We start from the raw sequence: 26,673 nt of genomic DNA, 5'->3' as shown, positions 1-26,673 counted from the left end.
CACAAGTTCAGTTCAGTTCAGTTGCTCAGTTGTGTCTGACTCTTTGCGACCCCATGGACCGCAGCATACCAGGCCTCCCTGTCCATCACCAACTCCTGGAGTTTACCCAAACCCATGTCCATCGAGTCTGTGATGCCATCCAACCATCTCACCCTCTGTCATCCCCTTCTCCTCCTGCCCTCAATCTTTCCCAGCATCAGGGTCTTTTCAAATGAGTCAGCTCTTCCCATCAGGTGGTCAAAGTATTGGAGTTTCAGCTTTAGCATCAGTCCTTCCAATGAACACCCAGGACTGATCTCCTTTAGGATGAGCCACAAGGGAAGCTGTTAAATGTTTGGTAGGTTTCACTAATGAAGCCATCTGGTCCTGGGCTTTTCTTTAACTGGCAGGTTTTTGATGACTTATTCAACCTTGTTATTGGACTCTGCAGATTTTCTGTTCATAAATTAGTCTTGGTAATCTATGTGTTACTAGGAATTTTTATATGAATTTTTTTAATGTTATGTTTCTTTTGGTATGTTATCATGCAGGAAACAACTGGATGGGGAGTTATGTGTACATTGTTTTTCCTTCTATAATACACCATTGTGTATAATCACTGCATTTAAACTACTTGACTAGAATCTGATTCATCTTTAACTGGCCACTACGACATATAACCTTAGAGGATTTCTCATACACCCATCTGGATGTGTACAGAATTCTCATTGCTGTATATAGCCGGTTGAACAAAAGGTTCATTTGTGATTTTCCTGATAAATCTAGAAATAGAATGACTGGCTTGCAATTTCTTTGTAAAACTAAGTAAATCAAGAGTTTTCTGGAATGTTCCTACTGCTCAAAATGATACACTACACAGTGTATCTTGCAGTTTTCTAACTTTTATTAGGCTTATAGACAGTTTACAATACTCTGCTCAGGAAAACTGTCATTTAAATTGTATGAGAAGATAGACTTTCAAGCTGAAATTTTTACTTCCCATTTATTCATTTTGCCCCAAACAAAAACAGAAAATGATAAGAATGCACCCAGGAATAAAAGTAGTGAGACAAGGATACCATGGATTTTAAGGAAGTGTGTAAGCAATGAACATGGTTTGGCACCTAGACTTAAAAATCTTTATGCAGAATGTAATTGCTGAGGCTGTGTGGATTTGAAGTCTAAAGGATTTCTAGACCAGCCAAAGCATAGTAGAAAAAAATCTGGATTTCTAGACCAGCCAAAGCATAGTAGAAAAAAATCTGGAATAAAAATTCCAGTAGACTTCTGTGGCTGAGTAATAGCATGTTCCTTTTGGATTCACTGAGTATTATGGATACTGAAATTCTCAACATTTAAGAAAAAACTAGAATTTAGAACATGTTTTAATATGAGAACATTGGAAGAATAGAAATCTGGTTTTTCTCAGAATTTCTGTAAATTGACATGAACAAAAAACATGGTATTTCAAGAAAAAAATGGAAGAAAGAAAACAAGATTAACATGACATCCAGTAAAGGAAAAAAGCTGAAAACAATAAGTCCAAAGTTTCAGTTATCAAAACAATTATGGTTTTTAAAATGTCTCATTAGAACAAAAAGATAGTTAGATTTTATAAGTGAAAACGATAAAATTATTCCAAATAATGCTACTAAAACACCTCCACAATGTGATGGTGCCATCAGTCATGTCCCACTCTTTCTAACCCCACGGACTGTAGCCCTCCAGGCTCTTCTGTCCTTGGAATTCTCCAGGCAAGAATACTGAAGTGGGTTGGCCTTTCCTCCTCCAGGGATCTTCCCGACCCATGGATTGAACCCATATCTCTTGTGTTTCCTGCAACGCCAGGCAGATTCTTTACCACTGGTACCACTTGGGAAAACAACACCTCCCTGTGAAGCCCAACTTCCCAGGGAGCCCTGAACAAAGGTCAGAAGAAGGTGGAGGGGAAGGGCCGGGAGGAGGACTTTGGAGTTATAGAGTCACAGTGGAGAAAGGCGTCTCCAGGTACCCCCACCCCTGCCTGCTTCCCATAACGGGGTCTCAGACACATCCGAGGGGTCTTGGCCCACAGCCACCCCTGCATGGAGATGCCAGGGCACAGAGCACAGGGCTGCCTGGAGGGTGGACGGCTGAGTCCTTGACTGAAACTTCCTCTAGAGCTGGCTGTGCGTTGTCTGTGCACCAGATCTGGTGGGGTGGGGTGGGTGGGGGTGGGGGGGGGGAGGTGGGGGTGGGGGTGGGTGGGGGTGGGGGGGGGAGATGGGGGAGGGGGAGGAGGTGGGCGGGGCTAGCGGAGCCTTTGTCATTGCAAAGGGCTGGGCCTAAAGGATTGATCACTCGTGGGGTTTGGGTCTGGAGCCAGGCTCCTAAATGAAACTATTGTGACATTTAAAAAAAAAAGTCTAAGAGCAAAAAATAAAAATTATTCTGTCAGCTGGGAAGACACTTTCATACCTTGGAAAAAATTTGGTGTCAGAATAGCACAATGGAGATGACATTTTATTTTTAAATTTTAGAATAAGTCCAGTTTCAGAAATAGGAAAAGGATGATTATCATTATAAATATGATAGTTACTGTCATAGTTAGCAGGTGAATTGTTACCTTTCTTCTGTGATACGCAGACAAAGGATTGGATAGTTCCCTCTTTCTTGATAACTTTCTGTAAATTCAAAAGGGAAAAGAAGATGTTAGGATAAAGTGTAAGTTTAAACATGTAAGAATGTCCTCATTTTTTTTCTGAATCAATTGAAAATTTCTTCTCATTTAGACTATGGAGAGTGGTTATTTGGAGACAGATTGCATTGATACACAGATAAATTGTCACTGACTCAATACACAATTTAAAAACTAGCTCATTTGACTGTGAGTTTCCAATCTTCCAAGATGTTAAGGCGATTAATTTGTGGGAATGTTGACTCCACTTCTAGTACAGTCCTGCATTTGGAGAGTTCCAGAAAAAGTTGCCCAAATGAGCCACGGGATTACTGACCGCTAGCTGTAATTTTGAGCCAGACTGAGTAACATAAATGCATTATTATCTCTTGTGATTTTCTTGCCGGATTGCTTAATGTCTGCCTATATGCCCTCACAAAAAATAGACTTGCAGCATGACATGATGACTTGTGATAGCTTTTTTGAGGTATTTGGACAGTTACTGTCGCCATGTAAATAGTCTGATAAGTTGACTGCCTGCGGTGCTTACAGAGTCGGATAGATGTCAGTTTCCTGAGAGTTTCCCAAAATGAAACTAGGAAACAGTAGCGAAGCAGTGCTGTAACAATGAAAAGGGCTGGGAAAGGAAAATCTACAAAGTTTTTTTTTTTTTTTTGAATGTTTACACCATTACCTGAAAACTAAAAAATTAGTTGTATGTAATGATCATGATTTATTCCTCCCCTCCCTGGCACTCCCCCACCACACCCTGAGATCTGTGATTCTTTGAGAGGGGCTTACAGGTATATCAAAGAGGCAGAAAATTGTTTTAAAATCTCACAGAGCCTGCACAAAAATGATATAAAGTCTAAAGAAAGGCAAGCATTTATCTTGTGAAGTTGTTAACACCCTCTTCTGCTAGGAGAGGGCGGTTAACTTTTTTCTTTCATGAATTTTTTTTTTTGCTGAGACAGTTAAAACCGCTCACAGTAAATTGTCCTCCCTCTGAGCCCAACACCTGATTTCATGTCCTGCCCTGCTCAGGGGGTCTCCCAGGATGCCCTGGAGGAGATGCTGGGCTCAGCTAAAACAACACAGGCTTACTCTGACACACACATCTGGCAGAGTTGTTTATCTGTCCTATGGCTTCTCAAATGAATGCAAAATACCCATTAGCTGGTCTAGTGAAATTAGTTTCCTAACCATCAATGCTCAGGATAGCTTGATAACCAATTCAGCATTTTCTGAGTATCAGAGCTTTAAAAAGTGCTTTTAACTAATACTGTATCACTATAATGATGATTGATATAATGTTAACCTAATATTTTCCACACTGGTCTTATAAGTAACTATTTTATGTGTTTTATTGGAAATGAGAACTTGAAAGTGAATTATACTAAGTATGCCCATTTCTTTTTTTTTTTTTTTTTTTTTTGCCCATTTCTTAAAAAAGAAGTGTCTGCACCTACATCTTTAATAATGAGCCATGTTAATCTCTTTGGTCTTTTCTGTAGGAAAATAGTAATCTAATAATCACTATCTTTTCCATTGCTAATAATTTTTATTTTCCTATTTATTTTGTTGTACTTGTTACTGCCAAGAACCAACTGAAGTTGAAGACGGCCTCCAAACAGAGAAATGATTCCGTTTCCTTCAACATTTTGCTTTGGTCTAACCTGAAATCAGGTTCAGAATTTCTACATTCAATTTATGATTCTACCTACACTAAGAAGTCAAACATGTATGAGATCAGAAAGAAATCCTCTCTTGGCTAGTTTTCTTTCTTAAATCCTATCACCTTAAATAGATAAAGGACAAATTCCTGGACTTTGATGCTCACCTGTCCTAGACTCTCAGCTCCATGAGAGCAATATCCAGCTGGACCAGGAGTTTGTTAAAGACTTATTTGTATGCATATGAGAAGGCTGTGAGAAAGAAGGTGGGTTTGAACAGAGAGGCAATAGGAGATTGTGGAACAATATTTAGAATCTGCTTTGGAGTGTAATTTAGAATGACATCTCTGTGACTTAGCGGTGGAGAGGAGAGGTGAGCACGGCATGCTGAGGCCTGAGATTTGAGACTTCAAGGGGGAGGGAGGCAGTTTACATGGGGAGGGAAAAGCAAATGTTTTGATAAATGTTTCATGGGCCAGGCAGAGACCTTGGGACACAGTGGACTCAGATCCACGGGTCCTGCTGGGCTTCCCCGTCACGTCAGCCCACACGACTGGCTGATGCTGTAGTGATGCCGCTGTTCCAGGAACTGGCACTTGAATTCTTGTAGGCAGTTAGTGAGACACTCAGAGATGCTTCCTGGAGATTTTTGGGGGCCTTAGTTGTTTTCAGCTTGAAATAATTCACATACCAAGAGAGACACTTAGGGGTGGGAGATGTCCCTTTGCATAATCAATTTACAATCAAATTTATTAAAAAAAAAAAAGAGTTATCAAGTTCTAAAAGTCAAAACCAAAAAAGAAAAAACCCCTTCAACCCTGAGGGCTGACTTTGGCCTGTTACTGGCTCTGTGACCTGTGCTGGTCCAAACCCCTGGCTTGAGGTTGCCTGCCTCCCTGTCCACTGTGACCTCTGTCTGACCATCCTTCCTGGGGTGTCCCTGTCTCCATGTCTCCCTGCGCCACACCCACCCTGCACAGCGTGGCTCCTTGCCCAGGCTTGTCCACAGGCAAATACCTCGTCAGAGCGCAGTTTCTGAAAGGAGAAACTCAAAACCACTGGGGGCTTGGGGGAGAATGGATACATGTACATGTATGGCGGAGTCCCTTTGCTGTTCACCTGAAACTGTCACAAGCTTGTTAACTGACTATATCCCAATACAAAATAAGTTCAAAAAAGAAAAAAAAAAAACACTGGATGAGGACTGATATATATGTTTGATGTTTTAACATTAAATGGTTTTCAGAAATTCTTTGAAGAGGTTATGATGGCTGAATTACTGTAATTATACATGATTGGCTGTCAGAAAGCAGAGCATGGAGGGGGTTATTTTATAATAACATTCCTAAACTATCTCTTACACTTAACAGATGATAGAACACTTATTTCTGAGGCCTTCTGAAAGCATTCCTTTCCCTATGAATATATTGTAAGGCTGAACATAAGTAATGTTGAGTTTCAAAAAAAACATGCACTCAAAACAGACCTATTTTCATTTTCTGCATTCCCATTATTGGTTTGTGACAAATAGGATACAAAATTAAATAGAATTCTTTAAATGATATCATCAGGAAAAAAATGGAAATTGTTAAACAAAAAGATGACTGCTTTATTAGATGAAGATATTTTTAAGCAAGGGAAGATAATAAAAAGGGGCATGTTTTGTATTTAAGCAGCATAAAACTTCTTCCCTGAAGGTTGGCTTTGCCTCTTGATTTTTTTTTTTACTTGTTATGTTTTATCCTCCCCCCCCCCATATTGAATAATACACTTTACACACTTTAACATGAGCATGGCAACTTTAATGTGAGAATGGGTTAACTTAATTACAAATGTACAGATACGGGGAATCATACTTGCTCAACTTGTATGTAGAAACCAAAAACACATGTGTCTGAGAGTGGTAAACATGTTTTGATAATAAAGCAGAGTGAAGAATTTACCTCAGAAAAACTATTCCTCATGTGTGCAATGTGGGTGATAAGTATCTTAACCTTGATATGTATTGAAATCCAAATACATAGAGAAAACACGGATCACCCTATACTTAAGCTACGATTTTTTAAAGTAAAACTTTGGCACAACTTTCTATTGAGGTACAGTGCTGGTTCATACTTCAGAAAGTTGAGATAGGGAAATCTGTACTTCCCTACCTGGGGATGAATCATTTTGCACCCTAGCCAAAAGCTAGAGGTCCAGAGCAACACCTCTTGATTAAATCCCTGAACCAGCTGAGACCACGGTCCATCACTACTGGAAACCAGTACAGCACATCCTGAGATGCTGAGTGGTCTGTCGTTGGTGTAAAAGCAGTGAGACGGTGAAGGGATGTGGAGGGGCACAACTCTGACCTACTGGTTGTTCGTTTTTCGTTTCAGTTTTGAATTGACCAGTCCATTTATTGTTTAAGTCTTTAAATCTAAAACCATTTTAAAAATACAGAAACACTGAATAGATAGTTCTGAGTTCCCATATACCCCACATGCAGTATTCCCTACTAACATCATTAGTATGATATTGATACTTTTGTTGCATGGATTGGTAGTAACCTCCATACTTCATTCAGATTCTTTACGTTTATCTCATGTCTTTCTATGATCCCTTCCAGGGTATCACATCACAGGTAGTTGTCATCTCCTTAGATATCTCTTGGCTGTGACCATCTATTAGACTTTCCTTATTTAATGAGATGGACAGTTTCAAGGAGTATTAGGTATATTGAAGGATGTCCTTTATTGGGAGGCGTATGATTTCAGGGCATGTGGGTTTCGGGAAAGAAGACTACAGAGATGAAGGACCATTTTTGATACTGAGGATCAAGGGTACCATCAACATGGTTACCACTGACACTTGCCTTGATCTCCTGGTTAAGGTAGTGTTGCCCAGGTTCTCCATTCTGAAGTTACCCACCTTACTTATATCTCAGCTCCTTCGATGAAGTTGTTCATACATTTGTAATTATTCTTATTCAGTCCCTGCTGCTGCTGCTGCTAAGTCATTTCAGTCGTGTCCAACTCTGTGCAACCCCATAGACGGCAGCCCACCAGGCTCCCCCATCCCTGGGACTCTCCAGGCAAGAACACTGGAGTGGGTTTCCATTTCCTTCTCCAATGCATGAAAGTGAAAAGTTAAAGTGAAGTTGCTCAGTCGTGTCCGACTCCTAGCGACCCCATGGACTGCAGCCTACCAGGCTCCTCCGTCCATGGGATTTGCCAGGCAAGAGTACTGGAGTGGGGTGCCATTGCCTTCTCCTCATTCAGTCGCTAAGTAGTGTCTAATTCTTTGTGGCCCCCATGGACTATAGTATGCCAGGCTCCTCTATCTCTGGGAGTTTGCTCAAATACATCCATTGAGTTGCTGATACTATTCAACCATCTCATCCTCTGCCACCCCCTTCTCCTTTTGCCTGCAGTCTTTCCCAGCATCAGGGTCTTTTGCAATGAGTCAGCTCTTTGCATCTCCAAGACTGTTGGAGCTTCAGTAATATGAATTCATACTCAACCCCAATGAATATTCAGGGTTGATTTCCTGTAGATTCTCTTGTCAGTCCGCATCTCTTCCTGATATCACTCCAGCTTCTCAGTGATTTATTTAAAACTTGCCTACAGTAAGAACCACTCCTTGTGCTATAAAGTTCTATGGTTTTAACAAGTGGGTAATATTGAATCTGAGTTAAATTCACCTATTCCAGTCCATTTTAGTTCGCTGATTCCTAGAATGTCGATGTTCACTCTTGCCATCTCCTGTTTGACCACTTCCAATTTGCCTTGATTCATGGACCCAACATTCCAGGTTCCTATCAATATTGCTCTTTACAGCATCGGACCTTGCTTCTATCACCAGTCACATCCACAACTGGGTATTGTTTTTGCTTTGGCTCCATCCCCTCATTCTTTCTGGAGTTATTTCTCCACTGATCTCCAGTAGCATATTGGGCACCTACCGACCTGGGGAGTTCCTCTTTAGTATCCTTTTCGAAAAAGCAAGCGAGTTCCAGAAAAACATCTATTTCTGCTTTATTGACTATGCCAAAGCCTTTGACTGTGGATCACAATAAACTGTGGAAAATTCTGAAAGAGATGGGAATACCAGAGCACCTGACCTGCCTCTTGAGAAACCTATATGCAGGTCAGGAAGCAACAGTTAGAACTGGACATGGAACAACAGACTGGTTCCAAATAGGAAAAGGAGTACGTCAAGGCTGTATATTGTCACCCTGCTTATTTAACTTCTATGCAGAGTACATCATGAGAAACGCTGGACTGGAAGAAACACAAGCTGGAATCAAGGCTGCTGAGAGAAATATCAATAACCTCAGATATGCAGATGACACCACCCTTATGGCAGAAAGTGAAGAGGAACAATGAAGCCTCTTGATGAAAGTGAAAGAGGAGAGTGAAAAAGTTGGCTTAAAGCTCAACATTCAGAAAACAAAGATCATGGCATCTGGTCCCATCACTTCATGGGAAATAAATGGGGAAACAGTGGAAACAGTGTCAGACTTTATTTTTGGGGGCTCCAAAATCACTGCAGATGGTGTTTTCAGCCCTGAAATTAAAAGACGCTTACTCCTTGGAAGAAGGGTTATGACCAACCTAGATAGCATATTGAAAAGCAGAGACATTACTTTGTCAACAAAGGTCCATCTAGTCGAGGCTATGGTTTTTCCACTAGTCATGTATGGATGTGAGAGTTGGACTGTGAAGAAAGCTGAGCGCCGAAGAATTGATGCTTTTCAACTGCGGCATTGGAGAAGACTCCTGAGAGTCCCTTGGACTGCAAGGAGATCCAACCAGTCCATTCTAAAGATCAGTCCTGGGTGTTCTTTGGAAGGAATGATGCTAAAGCTGAAACTCCAGTACTTTGGCCACCTCATGCGAAGAGTTGACTCATTGGAAAAGACTCTGATGCTGGGAGGGATTGGGGGCAGGAGGAGAAGGGGACGCCAGAGGATGAGATGGCTGGATGGCATCACTGACTCAATGGACGTGAGTTTGAGTGAACTCCGGGAGCTGGTGATGGACAGGGAGACCTGGCGTGCTAAAATTCATGGGGTTGCAAAGAGTCAGACATGACTGAACTGAACTGACTGAATATTGAATCTCCATCATTACATTATCAGACAGAATAATTTCCCTCCCCTAAAATTCTCTGATGTTTTAACTATTCACTCTTCATTTTCCTACCAAACTCCTGGGAATCACTGATCTTTTTATTGTGTGTTTTACCTTTTCCAGAATGTAGTGTAGCTGGATTCCTATAGTATATAATCTCTTTAAATTGGATCTGTCACTTAAATATGTGTTTAAGATTCATGCTTGCCTTTATAGCTTGATAACACATTTATTTTTATTGCTGAATAATACTCCATTGTATGGGTATACCACAGTTTATCCATTCATTTATTTAAGAATATCTTGGTTGCTTCCAACTTTTGGCCTAGAGGGTAGTTCTTATAGATATACATTTTTAAAAAAATGGTTAAATACTTGGGCACACAGTTGTTGGATCTTATGGTAAGACTATCTTTAGTTTTGTAAGAAACTGTTAAACTGATTTTTTTTAAGTAGAAAATAACTATAGAGTCTAATTCAAATTCTACTTTTCCAGTGCTTTAGTTAATAGACTAGCTCAGTTTTATCAGAAAATAATTTATTCATTGGCCTCCACATTTTGCTGGATACACTAGTGAGGACTTCCAATTATTCTTTATCGACTCTTTAAAGATATCTTACTTTATATCTAATTTTGGTCTCAACAGTATGCTGTGGGAGGAAACTGTTGCCAGTCTCATTTCTTTGTATGTTATTTTCTCCATGAATGCTTTAAGGTCTCTATTTTGTGCTCCCAAGTTTCATGACTATGTGTCTTGGTGTACAGTTCTTTTTATTTATCCTTCCTTGTTATATGCTGTGCCTAATATACCTCTGGATTCTGGTCATACCTGTAGTTCTGGAAAATTCCCAAGCACTAGTTCTTCAGTTTCCTTCCTCTATTCTCTTTTCTTCCCCTAAAGCTCTCATTGGATGTAAGTTAGATGATTTCATTATATTCTCCTTGTTCTTTGACTACTCTTCCAAATTTATCTCCATCAGTTTGTGTTTTAACCCAAGTGATTTTCTTTCAGAAACATGTATTAATTAATACATTTTAATATCAATTAAATATTAAATTAAAATAAAATTTCAAATTAAATTAATAAAGAGCAAAACATATTTAATATTAATTAAAATTGATAAAATCAAGCCAGTGGATACATATTCAATATTAATTAAACATAATTTAATGTTAATGTTAAAATTAATATTAATTATGTTTAATATGTATTAATACTCTTTTTGGTTTAGTCTATCCATTAATCCCTCCTAAGGTTATTTTTAGATCTTTTAATTTTTAGTTTTTTTTTTTTTTTAGTGTACACATTTTTTTTTTAATTTTTTTTTTATTTTTAAACTTTACATAACTGTATTAGTTTTGCCAAATATCAAAATGAATCCGCCTCAGGTATACATGTGTTCCCCATCCCGAACCCCCCTCCCTCCTCCCTCCCCATTCCATCCCTCTGGGTCGTCCCAGTGCACCAGCCCCAAGCATCCAGTATCGTGCATTGAACCTGGACTGGCAACTCGTTTCATACATGATATTTTACATGTTTCAATGCCATTCTCCCAAATCTTCCCACCCTCTCCCTCTCTCACAGAGTCCATAAGACTGTTCTATACATCAGTGTCTCTTTTGCTGTCTCGTACACAGGGTTATTGTTACCATCTTTCTAAATTCCATATATATGCGTTAGTATACTGTATTGGTGTTTTTCTTTCTGGCTTACTTCACTCTGTATAATAGGCTCCAGTTTCATCCACCTCATTAGAACTGGTTCAAATGTATTCTTTTTAATGGCTGAGTAATACTCCCTTGTGTATATGTACCACAGCTTTCTTATCCATTCATCTGCTGATGGACATCTAGGTTGCTTCCATGTCCTGGCTATTATAAACAGTGCTGCGATGAACATTGGGGTACACGTGTCTCTTTCCCTTCTGGTTTCCTCAGTGTGTATGCCCAGCAGTGGGATTGCTGGATCATAAGGCAGTTCTATTTCCAGTTTTTTAAGGAATCTCCACACTGTTCTCCATAGTGGCTGTACTAGTTTGCGTTCCCACCAACAGTGTAAGAGGGTTCCCTTTTCTCCACACCCTCTCCAGCATTTATTACTTGTAGACTTTTGGATCGCAGCCATTCTGACTGGTGTGAAATGGTATCACATAGTGGTTTTGATTTGCATTTCTCTGATAATGAGTGATGTTGAGCATCTTTTCATGTGTTTGTTAGCCATCTGTATGTCTTCTTTGGAGAAATGTCTATTTAGGGTTAGTTTTTAGTTTTAAAGAAACCTTTTTATTTTATATTGGAGTGTAGTTGATTTGGCTCAGACAGTAAAGAATCTGCCTGCAATGTGGGAGACCTGAGTTCAGCCCCTGGGTCAGGAGGATCCCCTGGAGAAGGGAATGGCAACCCACTCCAGTATTCTTGCCTAGAGAATCCCATGTGCAGAGGAGCCTGGCGGGCTGTAGTCCATGGAGTTGCACAAGACTGAGCGACGAACATTTTATTTGTGGTTGATTAACAATGTTGTGTTAGTTTCAGGTGTATGGTAAAGTGAATTCAATTACACATATACACGCATCTATTCTTTTTCAATTTTTTTTTTCCATTTAGGCTATTTCAGAATATTGAGCTGAGTTCCTTGTGTTATATTGTAGGTCCTTGTTGGTTATCCATCTTAAATACAGCAGTGTGTACATGTCCATCCCAAACTCTCTAACTATCCTTTCCTCCTCCTTTCCTTACACCATCCCCCCTTCCCTCCTGGTACCCGTAGGTTCTTTCTCTAAGCCTTAGTCTGTTTCTGTTTTATAAATAAGCAACATGGATGAACCTAGAGATCGTCATACTGAGTGAAATAAGTTAAGAGAAAGAGAAATATCATATGATACCACTTCTATGTGGAATCTAAAAAACACAATGATACAAATGAACTTATTTTCAATTTTTTTATTTCTTAAGTTCTTTTCAGTTATTTTCCAGTTCTGCCTGGATAATTTGAGGACCTCTTTGTTTCTTGTTTTATTCTATCCTTTATTTCCTCATCTAGCTATATGGATGATGCATTTCCTCTTTTTTATTGGCTGCAGTCCTTGGGAGTCAATCTGTTTATTGCTTTTGTTTTGGCTGATCAGATTTTATTTAATTCATTCTTAACTTGTGGAATAAAATTGGGTTGTTTTCCTCCAGAAAAAAAGAAAATCTTGTTGGATCCTGTGTCATTCCTGGTTATCTTTTGACCCACACTCTTGTTGTTTTTTTCTTTAATTTTTATTTACTTATTTAGGGCTGTGCTGGGTCTTCATTGCTTTGTAGATCTTCTCTAGTTGCAGAAAGTGGGGGCTCCTCTTGAGTTGCGATGCTCAGGCTTCTCATTGTGGTGGCTTCTCTTGTTGCGGAGCACAGGCTCTAGGCGCGGGGGCTTGGCTTCTGTAGTTACAGCTCATGGGCTCCAGAGCACAGGCTCAGTCATGTGGTGCATGGGCTTAGTGGAGGCACGTGGAGCCTTCCTGCACCAGGGATCAGTTCTGCATCTCCTGTATTGACGGGCAGACTGTTTACCACTGAGCCAGCAGGGAAGCCTGACCCGCCACTTTTAACTCATGATTTGTGAGTGATCTTGAGTGAGTATTGGCATCCTAGAGAAGGCAACCCAAATGTAATGTTTTAACCGAGGTGCAGAAACTTTTGCCACCTGCCCCAAAGACAACCTTCGCTTTAGCATTTACTTAATCACTGTCCATTCTGTTAGTTTGCTTTTCTTTCTTTCCTTTCCTTTACGAGAGGAGTGCATTTTCTTTAGAGACAGTCTGTGCTATGAGAGTATGTTTTTGTGGCTTATCAGAGATATAATTGTTTTACAATGTGAGTCTCTTCAGAATATTAAGGCAGTGATGTGTCAGAAGCAAGGGTTACATCCTTCAAAAGCTTAGAGGAGGTGTATATTATCTAAGTTGACCTTCTGCTGTCTGATGTGAGTTGCTGTTCAAAATTTCTCTCATTTATTCCATAAGCACTGTAGTGATCCTTAATTGTTTATAGTCACTAGTCATTCAGAGAATCTGATAAAAGCAAAAACGTTTCTACAAAAATGTGAATACGCATATATGATGTATATTTTGCGTATCATTTCAAGACCCACTTGAAACCTATCCATGGGTCTTCTTTTATGACTGAGTGGGGCAGCTAATTTTATAAACTTGACCAGAAGTGACAAATTGATAAGAAGATGTAGGGTCAGTGAGCAGGAAGGCATAATAAGTCTGTTATCCCCAGGTTCCTTGAGTTCCTCTTTACTATACAAGGCAAAACAGAGTTCAACAACAGTTTTGGTTCTGTGCATATTAAGTTGTGGTGTTAAATTGGTTTTTATATTTATGACAGTAAATTGAAGTAAGTGCAATCTTATTTCCCATGTGGTTGGAAATGTAGGTCATTAACGTGAAAGTCATGTGTATGCTAAGCCCCATTTTAAAGTTGGGATTCAAAGTTATAATCTGGATACTTAGGGGACAGATTTGAGGGGTAAATTTGGGAGGAAAAAAAAAGCAAATAAGAGAGCTTGCTTGATTTCCCAGTGGGGTAGCGTTCCATTTGGCCTAATCCATAACACTTCCATCATGAGGCTGATGGAAGTCCTTAGCATCTCCTCTCTAAGAGCTTTCATAATGGAGATAGCAGGAGGTAAGTCAGCGGCAGGCAGAGCAGTAGGGAGGGATGAATCGGGAGATTGGGCCTGACATATGCAAACCGCTGCATATAGAACAGATAGCTAATAGGGACCTACTGTGTATCACAGGGAACTCTATACTCTGTAATGACCTATATGGGAAAAAAAAAGTGGCTATACGTGTATGTGTAACTGGTTTACCTTGCAGTACACCTGAAACTAACACAACATTGTAAATCAAACTATAGTCCCATTAAAAAAAAAGACACACACATACGTATACACATAAGACAGAACAGGACACACACACACACACACACATACGTATACACATAAGACAGAACAGGACACACACACATATACACATAAGACAGAACAGATGAAGAAATTTCTGAGGAACACTCAGTTATATGTGGCCACATACAAGTATCAGAAGTTGAATCAGGAGAAGCGGAGTGGATGCCGGAAGAGAGATGAGAACATCCAGAAGGTTCTTCACATGACCAGCACCATAATCGCAAGTCCTCCAATTGATGGCCATGAATGAGGATCGATTCTCATTTGCACAATTGCAAATCAGAACTGTGCTGCAAGGAATATGTAATTCCTGATAAACTGCTATAGCTAGGGAGTGACTTACTGTTTGGGTAAATTAGGCTGAGTTCAAGACCATCTCTACAACACTCTTACCCCCTAACTCATCTGCATTCCAATGTACCTTTTTAAGTTGGCATGTATTTCAAAACCTAAAGCATGTTTAATAATGCTGGAGGCTTTTTCACCTAAATAATAGCATAAGTGCCTGGGTCTCTGGAGTTGGAATGCTAGAGTTCAATTCCTGACTCTCCTCTTCAATAGCTGCTTGATTCACCAAGATTATTAACATTCCAGAGCTTCACTTTTCTCATCAGAATAGTGGCAATTACAGGACTCGTCTAAAGGTTTCTACAAGAAACAAGAATGGTAATTATATAAAGCGCTTAGTATAGTATCTGGCTTATAAAAGGCATTCAATAGATTTATTACTTACCACTATCAGTAGTAATCTTACTGAATCATACTGAGTAACTCTTAACAAATGTGCTGTAAATGTTGATAAGAGTGATGGATTATTTCAGTGGTTTACCTGGCCTTAGTCCCAAGAATCTTCCTCAGAATCTGGACACACCTATGGGAGTCTCATACCCAAGGCCATCATCCACGTGTGATGTGGCAGCAGAGAAAATAGGTAATCCCCCTCTTAGAGGATTAGGTGGATTGAATCCTGTAGGCGGTTAAATATAAGACCGCAATAGAATCCAGTTCAGGAATGGCCAAAGAGAGAGGCTGAGGTCAGCTTGGGGCCACAAACCGAACAGATGTGCTGAGAGCCTAAGAAGGTAGAAAAGTGAAATGATGGAGCAGATAAATTTGTAGTGTGTGAGACACTTCTTATCCTAATAATCAGTGAGCAAATGACAGTCAATGATGCTGATCATATGAAAAGTACGATTATGAATATAAGTATGAAGAATTCTTAGGTCATTTCATGGGACACTCAGAATTCACTCATCTTATTACTGGATGCTTGGGGCTGGTGCACTGGGACGACCCAGAGGGATGGAATGGGGAGGGAGGAGGGAGGAGGGTTCAGGATGGGGAACACATGTATACCTGTGGCGGATTCATTTTGATATTTGGCAAAACTAATACAGTTATGTAAAGTTTAAAAATAAAATAAAATTAAAAAAAAAAAAGAATTCACTCATCTTAAACTAGATTGTCTCACAAAGAACAGACTGTTATTTTTATTACTCCTGGTGACCAAAGAATAAGCACAGTCAAGGTTTATATCTCACTCTATCGGCCCATGGTAAAGGGCTAGTTATATGGTTAATAAGTCATTGTATGAAAATACTTTTTTGGTTCTCTTTAATCAATACCAAATCATCTCACATCACAGAACAGCTGTGAAATTTACATGAGTGACACTTTGTTGAAAACAAGCAAATCCCTTAATACTTTAGAAAACGGAATGGCCTCTCCATTAAATAGAATTGAAAAGTGTTAGCCATAAAAGTGTTTGAGGGAGCAGGAGGTGGAGAGTTGTGGAAAGGTTGTACTGAGACCTGAACTCACAAGTGAATGATTCAAGTGGTTTTAAATAAAGTTTGGTGAGTGGTTCACCTCTTGGAAACAGGAGAGCAAGAAACATTCTCTGCACAGTGTGAAGCTCCTCCCGTCTTTCATATTTCTAATTCCAGGCAGCATGCGGTCTGTTCTGAACAGGGAGACACAAATGCCGGGCTTTAATCAGAGAGTGCGGGCTGTTGTGGGCTTTCAGGTCACCTGCCCACACCCACACGCGTGTCGGTTCCCATCAGAATTCCTGCGCCTGAACCTTAGCTCGTGCTGCAAAGAGAAGGTCGCAAAATACTGAAGATGAGCATCAGTTCTGGGTTAGGGTAACATTCTTTTTCTGTGTTCAGAAAAGTAACACTTGCAATTGGATTTAATTCTATAATGAAACTAGGAATTGAAATCCCTAGGTGTTGAGCTAACCTTTCTCAAGAGTCAGGTTTGTGTGTGGAGGGATGTGTATTTTAACTGCGTCTTTGTGACATTGGCCCAAGGCCATCTGAGCAACAGCAAAAAAAAAAAAAAAAAATGTTAACAAGAGAAATAAAATTCTCTTGAACCTTATATACCTATTTTTTTAAACAAGACTTCTTGTTTTTTAAAATACTCAAGCACTAATTACCTTTAACCATAAAATATTTGATCATTTTACTTTATTCTTTGTAAAAATTAGAAAAAATTTCAGTGCTGTTTATTAAGGCTTGAAACTTTTGGTTCTCCATAGCCCTTAATTTTGAATCCTTACGCTGTGTATTTTTTTTTTTTTTTTCTCTCGATGTATTATATCCCCTAAGACTTTGATTCCCACTGCAATACTTGGAGTTCCAATTGGAACTGAATTTAAATCTTATTGTCTCAAAGGAATTGTACTGGGTAAGTTCAACAGGCCAAGATGACTTGATCCAGGACTGTGGCAATAAGGGAGAGAGACTGAACTCAGATCTGCTGGAAAAAAGGGGAGGATTTTTAAATGAAAAGTCAGGGAGGGTGGGGACTGGAGACTGGTCATGGTGGTTAGACCCTCTGTGTTTGCTAATTGGCCCTTATCAAGATTAGGCTCGTCCCCTTGCACAGAAATATGGAATATTCAATTTTAAAGGAGTGGCTTACCAGGTATCTAGAGAGAGATTCCTGGGTGACGAAACCTGAAAAAGGCTCTTAAAGAATTTACATCTCAAAGGGGCTGCGAAACAATTTACAAATGCAAAATTTCTTAGGTAGATGCACTGAGAAAATAGAGGTCAGGGGCTCACAGTCAGGAGGAACCCTGTTTTAAGTTGAGTCAAGCTAAGAGGAGCCGGCAAACAGGTAGTGCAGTGGTAAAGAACGTGCCTTCCGGTACGGGAGATGCAAGAGACTCGGGTTCCATTCCTGGGTCAGGAAGATCCCCTGGAGGAGGAAATGGCAGCCCACTCCAGTATTCTTGCCTCAAGAATCCCATGGACAAATGAGCCTGGTGGGCGAGAGTCCATGGGGTTGCAAAGAGTCAGACATGACTGAGCAAGCACACAAGCTAAGGGGAACTTATGTTACCGAATCCAAGCTCGGTCTGCTCATCACACACCAGGCCAATAATTGGGAGATGAGGTGTTGAGGCAAGGAATGGTGACTTCATTCGGGGAGCTGGGTGTCTGAGAAAATGATGGACTAGCATCCTAGAGTACCATCTTATGGTGTCTGGACGCCAGCTTCTTTTACGGAGAGCAGGAGGAGGTGAGGAAGTGAAGTAAAAAGGCCATAAGTCTTGCAAAATATCTCCTGGTTTAGCCCATATTGGGAAGGGGATATGTTAATTTCTTCTTTCTGTAGCCATTTCTGGGCAGTTTCAGAAGGCTTCACAGTTGACTAATTGGTAAAGAATCTGCCTGCAATGCAGGAGATGCAAGAGATGTGGATTCTATCCCTGGATGCAGACCATCCCCTGGAGGAGGTAATGGCAACCCACTCCAGTTTTCTTGCCTGGAAAATTTCATGGGCAGAGGAGCCTGGCAGACTGCAGTCCCTGGGGTCGAAGAGTCGGGTTTGACTGAGCATAGGGTCAGAATGTCTTGCTATGAGTGAGCAAAAGCACTTTGGTTTAAGGCAGAGGGGCAGGTTCCCAGAAGCAGGCCATTGTGTATGCTTACAGCTATGGATAGCATCCTTTCAGCGATTACAGTAACAAAAGCATAGATAAGCAGAGATTAAGATAAAACAGATCCAGCATGGAATCAGATTTTTCTATTCCCTGTTAAACTAGAAGTGGAAATACTGAGCCCCTAGAATTGATTTGTATGGGTAATAGAAGCAAATTCTTCATTTGTTTTCTGCCTGCCCCTACTAGAATTCCATTCCAACAGAGCAGTATTTATAGTTTTTAAATAGTTATAATAGCTCCAGAATCAATAGTGTTTAGAGATGTCTATAGAATCATTTAGAGTCACTCTCACATTGATAGAATAAACTCATCTTGTTGTAATTGAGGTGGAAAGATCACACCCACTGGAACACATCTGAGTGACAGTCCCAGTTCTGGCACTTAGAAACCCTGAGACCTCAGGCAACGACTTAGCCTCTCGGGGACTCAGCTTACTTACCATCAAATGCAGATAAAAGTGACCTAAGGTGGCTGTGAAGATTAATACAAACAACACTGAGAACAGTGTCTCAGTCAAACTGAGTAACAAGTATTATAACTTAAACGTTGTTAAAAAATGTATGTATATAATAACAAGATATATTGTTCAATGACAATATTTGCATTCCTCTCTCTCCATCTATCTAATATTCTGAGACTATTATCGCTAATATGATCACTGAAAACAGCTACAATGTACTTTGAAGAGCTTTTCTTCCCATCTAGAGGCTGTCTCTCACTATGGATCATTAGTCCAGTTACTAACTTTAACCATTCTACTCATTTAATGTTAGTCCATCTTTTTTTCCTCGATGCAGTTTATGGAACTTTTATAAGTAAATAAATTTATTTATTTTTTAAAGAAACAACGTTTTATCTTCACTATTTTTTCTATTTGTTAAAAAAAAAAAAAGTCTGTTACCAGTTTGTATATCTGGCTATACTTAGTCTCTGATGCTTTTTGTTATTTTCTGTTTCTTAGCATGCCAGCTAGTGGCTTTTATTTTCAGCCATTATTTAATTATGGAGATTTTTACAACTGGACAGCAATGAAATTAAAAGACGCTTACTCCTTGGAAGCAAAGTTATGACCAACCTAGACAGCATATTAAAAAGCAGAGATATTACTTTGTCAACAAAGGTGCATCTAGTCAAGGCTATGGTTTTTCCAGTAGTCATGTCTGGATGTGAGAGTTGGACTATAAAGAAAGCTGAGTGCCAAAGAATGGATGCTTTTGAACTGTGGTGTTGGAGAAGACTCTTGAGAGTCCATTGGACTGCAAGGAGATCCAACCAGTCCATCCTAAAGGAAATCAGTCCTGAACATTCATTGGAAGGACTGATGTTGAAGATGAAACTCCAGTACTTTGGCCACCTGATGGGAAGAACTGACTCATTTGAAAAGACCCTGATGCTGGGAAAGATTGAGGTCAGGAGGAGAAGGGGATGACAGAGGATGAGATGGTTGGATGGCATCATCGACTCGATGGACATGGGTTTGGGTGAACTCTGGGAGTTGGTGAAGGACAGGGAGGCCTGGCGTGCTGCAGTTCATAGGGTCACATGAGTCAGACAAGACTGAGTGACTGAACTGAACTTACAACTGGACATTTCTGAGCACAGCTCTTGCAATATCAGTGTTAGGAACAAGTTTCTAAATATCAAACTGATTCATATATTTGGTCATTTTGTATTATGAATTCATCTTTTTTTTCATTCCTCCAAAGAAGGTATACTGGAAGATATGTATCTTGTTAACTTGTTCTTTGTAGCAAAAGACAGGGTTAGATTTTAAACATTCAGTAGACTCCTGGTGGCTCAGTGGGTAAAGAATCCGCCTGCATGCAATGCAGAAGACACAAGAGATGCAGGTTTGATCCCTGGGTTGGGAAGATCCCCTGGAATAGGAAATGGCTACCCATTCTAGTATTCTTGCCTGGGAAATCCCATGGACAGAGGAGCCTGGCAGGCTACAGTCCACGGGATCCCAAGAGTCAGACACGGACTTAACGACTGAACCACCAGCCTCCTAGAAGTAGGTGGGTTGTTACTCACACTATTAAAGTCTGCTTCCCTGTTCAGGTTTTTTATCTGTAATATCCACTTCCTTTTCTATCCTCTCATTTATCCCAGACTTCTGAAAACATGTACGGAAATTTCCCTCAGGATTTGGGTCCTTTCTGAGTGCTGCTTGTTGACTTGAGTTGTTGCTTCGCCTGTGTAACTGCGGCTTTGCTTCCCGTCTCCAGGCTGCTGTATTTCCTTCACTCCAGGCCCTGTTCACCCCTCACTACGTGATGGCTCTTTACCAAGTTCAGTGCTTTGAACCTGGAGTCTGCCTCCTCGGCTTGCAACACTGTTACTCCTGCCTCCTTTGGTTTTTCCCAATATTTTGCCCACCCACCCTTGTCTTTGGGTGGGTATATATTTAAGACTTTGTTTTAAATATATTTCTGGTAAAGAGCTGCTGTTTGTTTCTTTGTTTTAAAGCAATGATACAGCCTTTGGATGGAGCTGCTTTTTCTGCTCACATCATGTATAAAACTCAACATGCTTTATTCTTTGTGTTCACCACTGATGTGTCTTTGAGTGCCCTTGTCCTTTGGTTTTGGTTGGTTAAATAACATTGCCTGTTGAGATATTTGTCTGGGCTTGTCCACCCCTTTCTGGTTGATCAGCCGTACTTCCTCGGTAGCCCCCAGACAGGCCCTTTGGCGCCCATCATGGTCAATAGGGCCCTTTCACTCTCAGAAGTGGTCCTGCTTGGACCATGTATCATATGTGGTCTTTGGACTTAGTGGTTACGTTCCCTCTCCCTGTATTCCTAATTGCGCATGTATTTCTTTAATATGGAAATAAAAATGACTCTCTGCATGGCAACAGTCTTCACACTGTTCCCTCTCAGTCTGGAAAGAAGATATCGTATGATTTCCCTGCCTTCCTTTCCTACCCTGTGAACAAAACACTTCCCTCCCTCCTTTTCTCCTTGGCCCCAAATTTGAGTTTTGATCTTTTAGTTCATTTAATTTCAAAATATTATGAGAATGTGTATGTCTGGCAGCGCCTTTTTTTTCTTAATGTCAGGAATCCTTATTTAGCATTTATATTAACTCAGAATAGCATCATCCTTGATGCAACTCCATGCAGTCCCTCACTGCTCTATCTCAGTGATTTCAGGTTTTCTGAGGTTGCGATATTTGGATGGAGTCTTGCTCAGTTATTTTCTTGATTGGGGTTTTGTGGGCGGCAGAGTCGCAGAGTCTGTGCTGTCTTTGCCCTGTGATGACGTGTTCCCATCTTGTGCGTGGCTTTGCTGGCGTGGTCTGTGTCTGTATCTTTTTCCAGCAGATTCTTTCCTGTTAGGATTCTGTTCTGGGTCTTCTGCTGGTTTGTCCCTCTCTGAGGACCTAGGGCAGGTGTTTTCTCTTTCCTGCCCACTGAGGTCCAGGAGCTGGAACACAGACGTGGGGTCTCATCAAAATGGACCCATTGGCAGCACACACTTTGGTGGGTTTCCAGTCCCCGGTCTGGGCACCGGGAGGTTGGGGCTGTTCATTGTCAGAGTCAATGCCATGCACTGTCCAGTTACCTCTAAACTCAGTGATGACCCAGAGCAAAACATGGACAGGCTTCTCCTCATCTATTTTTAGGCGTGATAATGCCTGTTGTGAGTTCTACTCAGACAACTATTACCTCGTTGGAGACAGACTCCCAGGCGCGTTTCTTCTAGGATATCATTAAGAAGGGAGAAAGGATTTTGTCTGCTTTGTTCACTGCATTATCACTAATGCTAAGAGGAGTGCCTGGCATGAATTAGTGAGCAAATGGATGCCCTTTAGAGGTAATGTCATGGTCAGCTGGTGAGAGTTTTGGAGAAGTGATGTCTCATAGCATCTCTGCAGTAACACATGCTCATTTCTCGCAGTAGGGCCATTTTTTCTTCTTTAAAAATGAGCGTAAATCTTATTTGTCTTACTAGGGCAATAGTTAACAGTATTCATTTGCCATCTTTTTCAACGAAAGAGGAAAGATAAAATATAAAGCATATGGTGAGAGACTTCCCTGGTTGTCCGGTAGCTAAGACTCTGTTCCCAGTGCCAGGGGTCTGGGTTTAATCCCTGGGCAAGGAAGTAGGTCCCACATGCTACAATGAAGAGGTCACATGCCACAACAAAAGATCCCATGTGTCACAACTAAGAACTGGCACAGCCAAATAAACTTAAAAAAAGCATATGGTGACTATTAAGAAGGCTTAAGGCTGGAAAGGGCAGCTGTACTATGGGCGTCCCAAAAGCTTGATGCTTGCAAGGATACAGAGATGGACCTTTAGAGACTGTTCCTGGTGGAGGAAAGTGTCTTTGCCAAGGGTGAATTAATGGCTGTGAAGTTGGGCTTGTCCCTGTGAGGGCGTTTGCGATCAGGCTAACATGAGACCAGTCAGTAGCCGAGGCCTGTAAGACTGCAGGACTGGTGTTCAGTCCTCGTCACGTGAGGCTGGCAGGTGGCTTAGATGGAGACGGACAGGCCGCATCCTCGTGTGGTGATGTGGACCCAGTGAGAGGAGGCCTTGGAGCGGCGCTGGTGCTCAGAGCCACTCCCACCTCTTAGCGCCTAGTTTCAAAAAAGAAAGGAGGAGAAAACAGCTCTTTTTGTTGTTGTGATAAAAAATCTCCTAGAGACTCTAGAAATGATGAAGTTAGTTCATGCATGCTAAGTCACCTCAGTGGTGTCTGACTCCAGGCTCATCTGTCCATGGGATTCTCCAGACAATATTGGAGTGGGTTGCCATGCCCTCCTCCAGGGAATCTTCCCAGCCCAGGGACCAAACCTGTGTCTCTGCTGCTGCTGCTAAGTCTCTTCAGTTGTGTCTGACTCTGTGCGACCCCATAGACGGCAGCCCACCAGGTTCCCTCGTCCCTGGGATCCTCCAGGCAAGAATACTGGAGTGGCCTCCTGAATTGGCAGGCGGGTTCTTTACCCCTAGCGCCACCTGGAGGAATCCTCAAAACCAGGCTTACTGTTTTACATATGCAGAGGCTGCTGGGAAGGCGGTGATAGATGGTTATGCTGTAGCAGTGTGATCTTTTGTACACACTGTCCTCTGGTCACGCAGTGTGCTTTCGTATTTGTCTGTATCTGAGTGTATTTGCACACACCAAAATGTCTGAGTGTGTGTGGGTATGTGTGTGTTGAAGGTCAAAATGTTAATCGTGATTATATGCTCTTGGAGAAGGAAATGGTAAACTGCTGCAGTATTCTTGCCTGGAGATCCCGTGGACAGAGGGGCCTGGCGGGCTACAGTCCATGGAGTCACACGAGTCAGAGACGACTGAGCGACTAAACCACCATATGCTGTACTGGGTGGTAGAATTCTAATTCTGGGTAGATTTAACTTTTAAAAAATATGTGCTTTGTATTTTCAAGCTTTTCTGAAACGGATGGAGGAGCCTGGTGGGCTGCCGTCCATGGGGTCTCGAAGAATCGGACACGGCTGAGCGACTTCACTTTCACTTTTCACTTTCATGCATTGGAAAAGGAAATGGCAACCCACTCCAGTGTTCTTGCCTGGAGAATCCCAGGGACGGCGGAGCCTGCTGGGCTGCAGTCCATGGGGTCGCTTAGAGTCAGACATGACTGAGCGACTTCCTTTCACTTTTCACTTTCATGCATTGGAAAAGGAAATGGCAACCCACTCCAGTGTTCTTGCCTGGAGAATCCCAGGGACGGCGGAGCCTGCTGGGCTGCAGTCCATGGGGTCGCTTAGAGTCAGACATGACTGAGCGACTTCCTTTCACTTTTCACTTTCATGCATTGGAAAAGGAAATGGCAACCCACTCCAGTGTTCTTGCCTGGAGAATCCCAGGGACGGGGGAGCCTGGTGGGCTGCCGTCTCTGGGGTCGCACAGAGTCGGACACGACTGAAGCGACTTAGCAGTAGCAGCAGCAGCAGCAGAACAGGGAAAGATGCTGTGGTGATTGCAGCTTACTTTTAGTGTGTCAGTATATAGCGTGTAAAGTTGTCACCTGGGTTCTCATCAGAGCGTAGGGTGGTTTTAAGCAGGAAAGTGAAAGTGAAGTCGCTCAGTCGTGTCCAACTCTTTGTGACCCCATGGACTGTAGCTACCAGGCTCCTCTGTCCATGGGATTTTCCAGGCGAGAGTACTGGAGTGGGTTGCCATTTCCTTCTCCAGGGGAATCTTCCCAACTCAGGGGTCGAACCCGGGTCTCCTGCATTGCAAGCAGACGCTTTACCATCTGAGCCACCAGGGAAGTGTGGAAGCACATACTTAAGAAGTGGCCACTCTCAGAAGTTTCATTTTACATATTTCCAGCAACTAGGCCCCTTGGTTAATTTATTAAATATAAAAATGAACTTTTGTTGTTGAGAATGATAACCTATTACTTAGCATGATGAATTTCAGAAGGGGGTACTTCTTGGGATAGTAATCCTCAATTCATGGACTGGCTGAAAGTGTTTTAAACATCCCCACCTGTATGTGGATGGGGCTAAGGTCTGTCTTCAGTGTGTAGGGATGATGCTCTGGGCTCAGTCGCTCAGTGGTCTAGTATTCAGCCTCTGATTATCTCACCCTAGCCTTAAGTTGAAGGAATCTTTGCTCTGGATATTGGGAATAGCCCTAAATGAAAAATTAATAAACTGGTGGCTTAATGAATTGAAAGGCTAGAAGCCTGAAACTTTATCCAGTTTATAGGTAGGCTGTGAAGACCATGTTTTATGCTCTGTTGCTGATAAGCACTTTGTTGTAAGACTCTGTTGCAGAATTCTGTCTCTAGGTAGCAGGCCTCATAACTTGGCAGGTTGTGGGGGAAGAGGGGAAGCTATTAATAGCATCCATCTGAGACTTCTTCAGTGGCTACCACCATCGACCCAAAGGAAGCTGAGTCCAGGTATGGCTTAAATCACATAGTAACAAACAGTGTAGGAGGGGAGAGATCTAAAGTTATGTCTGTCATCCCTTCACCATAGGTTTTTTAAAAATAAAAATTAACTTTCTTCAGACAGTCTTTCAGATGACTTTATTTAAATACTTGTCGTGCAGGTGAAGGAGAAGGCCTTTGAGTTGACTGTCTTTGCCTCTTCAGATCGTTTCAGCACATCGATTCTCTTGCACGCTTTGGAGATCAAAGCATGCAAAGATGTAGAAAGACTGCTTTTGGTTTAAGATATTAAAAACCGTGTTATGTCTCAGATTCAATTTCCCATTTGCTGTTTCGCAGGGAGCATTGTATTATTTGCCCTTAATCTCAATGAAAACGTGATGCAAAATATAATCGGCAATTACCATTCATCTATTCTTCCAAAGGCAGATGTGTGGATGTTTCCATTTGAGGTTTCTTGTTTCCCTTTGATTGGTTCTCTCTTTAACGCATCCTGAAACTGGAGACATGGGCTCTGCAAGCAGCATCTTTTATAAGTCAGGCACTAGGTCAGTCCTTCAATAGAAATAAAATGGAAATCTTTTATCTGTTCCAACTTCAGAAGAATTAAATATGAGCTCCAGTGATTCCTTTTGCATTCAGCAAACAGTTCACTTATTCCTGTGTCTACTTAACATATGGATCATCACTTTTGCATGTAAATGAATGCTTCTATGACCTCATCCTTGTTTCCATTGCTTCTTTCTTGAGTGATTTGCTATGATTAGTACTTGATTAAAATCATGTTTTCACCCATATGTGCATCACACATTCATAAATACAGTTGATGTGATGGAGGGGTATCTTATTCCTTTGATAATGATTTATAAAATTAATACATTGGGAAGGATAATGTACTGCATAATCTAGTAATTAGAATTACATGAATACAACTGTTCTAATTTTATAAGTAAGTTGGGGAATTTGTCACTATAATTTTCAAACGTAAGCTGTGATCTGATCTTCACAGCATCTTTTAGATACAGAGTATTTAACATGTAATGAAGTTTGTGCTAATCTGTTAAAGGAAACAATCACTTTTTAATTTGTAATTGTCGCTTTTCAGTTTTATCATGTCATGTTTGTCTGATTTAACTTTCTGTCTATCTTAAGCCTTGGATGGCATAACATACACAAAGTCCACACCTTATATTCAGCTTTTGCTGGGTCTGCTATTGCCCCCGTTAAGGATAATTGGACTGTCATTCTCTACCCTGATAAAATCCTGTCTTACCATTAAGCTTTTCACACATTTTACATGACTTAGGTTTTATACTCTAAATAATCTTATAAATAATTCATTGGCCTCAGTTTTCTCATCTCTGAAATGGGAGGTGTTTTTATTAGGAAACCTTTAGTTTTCATTCAGGAACTGGCATCCATTTATTCAATGGTTATCAAACATTTATTGAATAGG

The 26,673-nt window shown here is 41.0% G+C and overlaps 1 protein-coding gene across 50 annotated transcripts in view; it reads left to right on the top strand.

Moving 5' to 3' along the window:
* The window catches only part of LOC129636178 (uncharacterized), a 431,707-nt gene that overhangs the window by 14,949 nt on the left and 390,085 nt on the right, over positions 1-26,673 (top strand). For 13 of the 50 annotated variants that reach the window (XR_008706742.1, XR_008706741.1, XR_008706737.1 and 10 more), the window contains one exon: positions 1,772-1,986. The exons of 33 other annotated variants lie outside the window; for them this stretch is intronic. The gene's annotated coding sequence lies outside the window, so the exon portion shown is untranslated. The remainder of the gene's footprint in view (positions 1-1,771; positions 1,987-26,673) is intronic. 4 more of the 50 variants (XR_008706735.1, XR_008706734.1, XR_008706729.1 and 1 more) reach the window with 1 other exon arrangement.

This window comes from Bubalus kerabau, chromosome 21 (assembly GCF_029407905.1).
Source record: "Bubalus kerabau isolate K-KA32 ecotype Philippines breed swamp buffalo chromosome 21, PCC_UOA_SB_1v2, whole genome shotgun sequence".
Classification (NCBI taxonomy): domain Eukaryota; kingdom Metazoa; phylum Chordata; class Mammalia; order Artiodactyla; family Bovidae; genus Bubalus; species Bubalus kerabau.
This window is presented reverse-complemented; position numbering and strand designations above follow the sequence as displayed.